The 4,598-nt window shown below is 35.1% G+C and overlaps 1 protein-coding gene across 1 annotated transcript in view; it reads right to left on the reverse strand.

Annotated features, from left to right (window-relative positions):
• LOC112145083 (protein phosphatase 1 regulatory subunit 1A) overlaps positions 1 to 4,598 on the reverse strand; it is a 26,996-nt gene that overhangs the window by 6,034 nt on the left and 16,364 nt on the right. The window lies entirely within an intron of this gene.

Here is a 4,598-nt window from a genome sequence, read left to right on the forward strand (position 1 = left end):
AAGTGCAAAAAAAATCAATATGCACAAATTGTACGTAGCTATATGATTTAATGTTTATCAAGCATGATTTTAAGGGTCCAAAAGTTGAAATTGGGGAGACTGTCAAACCTAATGGGTTTAATGTATTCTGATGCAGTTCAAGCTACAATTCTTTTGACACAACTAAACCAAGTGTTTGATTTATTTTTTTCATTGGATGTGGATCATCATAAAGCAGAAATGCATCAAAATTTTTAGGACACTTTAGGGTGAAAAAGTACTTCTATACCTTTTACTTAAAGGAACCAGGATGAGTGAAATGACAGACTTTTTTTTCAACACAGGAGGCAAAGGCCAACATCATATGAATTATGAAGCTCAACTGAGCTTCCCTGGATGAAAGCAAGCCCAGTAGAAAAGTCAATATGTGAAATATGAGCCTGCTGTCTCAGTATCAGAGGACAAAAATAGAAAAAAAAAAAAATCAGTTCACTGGCATATGGTCAATTCGTTCACTAACATCAATGGTGAGGATCTGAAAAACTCATCCAAATTAGTACATTTTAGCTTTGGAACTTTTTCTAGGACACCACCGAGTTGCTTGGCAACATATGCATCCCAAAGCACTGCAAAAACAGTGCATGTGAGTGGGAGTGCATGTGTGAATAGTATTCTTACTTAGAAAATATGCAGCTTACAATGTTTGTGATGCACTTTGTTCCTTAAACTCTTTTCTCTCTGGGCACCAAATGCTAATAATGATTCTCAAAAATCACAACAGTTTCCTTTGATAATTGTCTCTAATCTGACATGATCGTGGTGCTTTCAAACTGAACTGGTTTGGCTTTGAAATGTTATTGTGGACTTTTTAAATGCAATCTAAACGGAGCGAGCCGTCAACTACTGTATCTGTATAAATAATTCATGCAATGCTGCTGTTCTCCTCGTGTTCGTGCGTGTTTTCCTTCATGAAAGTTCCTTCAACCTCCAGGTTTAAAATGTTGCACAAGCGTTTGCTGCTTGATTACGTATGAACCACGTCACCACCATCCCAAAGGACGGCGTGATTACGTAATCTTCCGAAACTGCTGATTTCAGCCCCGGAGCTGAAAAAAAAAGGAGGAGGTGGTGAGTGGTGTTACTCTGCAGACTTCTAGCTTAATTTTGACTTTTAAAAAAAAAAAAAATGTGGCTTTAAACTTTTTTAAATTTTTTTTATTTTTAGATCTCATAAAGTTTGCTGTGTTTTCATCATATTTGAGTCAGAAAATGTTTTTTTTAAAGGCTTGTGGTGTGTTAGTTAAAAGAATGGTGATTTAAATAGAAAAATAAATGGAAAAATGTAATGTAAACAGATAAAAGTTAAATCTCAGGCCAGAATCTTAAAATCTAAAAAAAAAGTACATTTTAGACGCATATCATAATTGTAAATTTACACCTAAATATTAAATCTGAATGAATTATGGATTTACATTTTCGTGTAAGGTTTTGATTTAATTTATTCAAACAATTAATTTTTTTTTGTTCGCTTTAAAAGAAAGAATTATATTTAAAATTCAGATTAACATTTGCATTTAACATATACCATACAAGTTTATGATCATTTAGACATATTTTACTTTTATATGTTTTTTGCATTTAAATTTAAAATTAAAATAAATATTTACATTTAGTATTTAGATGTAGATTGTGCATTTACATTTAATATTTAGACAAATTACTACAATTAGCATTTCAATTCTATGGTGCACATTACTAGTAGCTATGCACCAATTGACACACAACAGTTGTGTTTGTAATCACTCTGACTTAAAAGAGATTAAAATGTGAGCACATTTTATTTACAGCCTTCTTCGGACTAAGTTTCCCCGGATTATAAATCACAGACTTCAAAAAATGCATAATAATGAAGGAAGTACTGAAATATAAGTCGCACCACTGGACAAACTATGCAAAGAAAACAATGACTTTGGTTGTATTCCGACAGGACACATTTGGTCTGGTTAAAGTGAACCAGAATTCGTTTCCCCCGATGATGCGGAACAAATTTTCAGTCTGAATATGCACAAGCAAATCCTGGTCCTGGACCAGTAACAGTCCCGGACCCATCTTTCCAGGCGGTCTCGGTTTGTTTGCGATTGGACTGAACTTCGGTTTGGTTTGATATTAGAGCGTTCATTTTAACACAGCTAAAAACACTTATTATACACTTTTCTGTATCTATTTACATGGCATGAACGCCGTAACGTCATCCTAAAAGCTCTATTGTAGTTCTTTAGCAGAATTCCAATCAAAACAAGGGCATAACACCACAACGATGAGACACAACAACTCATTAAAATGTGGTCGGATGAATTCAGGCTTACTAAAACAAATTTTTTAAAATGTGGTAGCTGAACATTTGTGATTGGCACCTTGTAGTTAAAACTGTCCTGAAAAACATTTTTTTCTCACTCTTTGGAAAAAAAAGACCACCATTAGGGTTAAAAGCTGCTCAAAAGTTGTCAAATCCAACTAAGTTAAAATCTGCGAGGAAAACATTTTAGTAAGAGGAGAGAAAACTTAAGTCAAAAAACAAAAGGTTTCACTTTTTTTGTTTTCTATTGTAAAATAATTCCTTGTGGTCTTTTAGTGATGATTATGAGATTTTAAGGTAAAATCAAAAAGCCTGCGTCGTTTTTGAAGACGTGTTTTCTGTAACGCAGCTGGAGCTCATTAGAAAATTGTCTCTATGTTCTAGGTGGGACCATTAGCGCTGATATCCCATCATCCCTTTGTCTACGCGCTCTCCGGCTAGCTTACAGAACCTCACAAGCCCAAGCTAACATTAGCGTAGCAAAAAAATAAAACTGGAGAGCGAAATTGGAGCCACTCAGCAGTACAGTTGTGAGCCAGATGGCAATGAGGAAAATGAAAACGTTGATGGATATATTTGTCTGCAAGTGGATGATCTAGAGTTGCAGAGGAGCAGGGAGATTTTGCCCCACCCGAGTGGCAGTTGTGTATCACAAATCCAAACGTTTTTGTCTGCTCCTGATCCACCATGATTTAAAAAATAATAACTCAGAAATGCAATTTAAATCTTTAAATTCTTTCATACATACTCTCCATCGTGTTAAAAACAGAAAAAAATACAGTTTGTATTATTCTCCAGGTTTTTCAAGTTAACACTTTAAACATCAGAGTTCACTCTTTATGTTTGTTTCTTCATCATATACTTTGAATGTGATTCAGAGAATTAAATAGACAGGATCATAACATATTTTGAATCCCCCCAAATAAATATTTAATAGATAAGGTCAGCTTAATTGTATTTTGTGATAGATGTGATAATTCGATTACTGTTATAAATTTTACTGAGGTGAGCGCTTATCCTGCAGTAAACACGACTGAAGAACTCTTCAGTCAGGAAACCACCCAGCTGTGCTGCACGGTGAGAGGAAACACCGATGACAAAAGGTCCTGCACTCGGCTGACGGACACAAAAACAGATGAGAGCAGGTCTGCTTGATCTGTGCTCCGTCTGAATTGTTGCTAAGAGGAAATAAACGCGCAGATGATGCTTTTTTATGACCAAATAAAAAGGGGGCCTGTTGGTTTGAGAGGCAGAGTCCTTTTTGTCCGTATTTATGCTGAAGTAGCACTAAACGCCCTTCTGATGCAAATCTGATCCTGTCTCAGCAGAAATGATGAAAGCAGAAACACAAACTGTCACAGTGGAAATAGAAAGCTGCCGCTATAACATCACACTGTAAGGCTCTACAGAGACAGCTAATGAGTCCTGTAGTTCCAGCACTTGCATCAAAACTGTGTTTGTTATGCCTGTACCACTGTTTCACCACCATGTTCTCATGTGGGTTAATTAAGAGCAAAAAGAGTCCTTGATGAATGAGCTCTGTGAGAAAAGACTTCTGGGTAGGTCAGTCGTGTCACCCTGGCCCTACTTTTGTGCTTTAAAATAATTCAGATTCTCTCATTTCACAGCTTCTGGATATGAACGATTACACAGCCCTGCAGGTTTTGATATTTCAAAGCTAGTTTTTCTCTTCACTTAGTATGTCGACTAATGAGAACAAAACAATTATAGTACAGATTTTTGAAAAATTGCAAGAGATAAAACTATTTCAATGCAAAAATGATGTATTCAAAGATGTTTGGAGATGCATTACTTGGTTATGATTCAGCATTTTTATTGTTGTAGTGTAAAAGTAATATGTAAGCACTTTGAAAACAATTCAGCCCGTGAGCTTCAGTTTAAACCACCAAGTTTGTAAATTTGCACTAAACAAACTTAAAGTCCAGGAGGAATGTTTGTGCTCCAAAAACTCTCTCAGTAAACTCTAAAATTGTGTTTTTAACATATTATTCTGGCATTTTTTTAAACTATAAAGGAAATAAATGAAGACAATTAAGCTTAAAATGGCATTTCTGGTTATCTTTTTATTCAAATTGCTATGAATCAGATGAAAAAAAGGCTTTTGGAAAAAGCTGCTATGTAGAAATGTAATGAATTATTAAGCGGAAGTGAATGAAAATTCTAGCAAAATTGTACATGAGGAAAACTGACTTTTTTCTGAGTTTTTGAACTGGGTCAAAGATTTTCAGTACTGTGTGTGTTT

The sequence above is a fragment of the Oryzias melastigma genome, linkage group LG5, assembly GCF_002922805.2.
Source record: "Oryzias melastigma strain HK-1 linkage group LG5, ASM292280v2, whole genome shotgun sequence".
In the NCBI taxonomy this organism is placed as follows: Eukaryota; Metazoa; Chordata; class Actinopteri; order Beloniformes; family Adrianichthyidae; genus Oryzias; species Oryzias melastigma.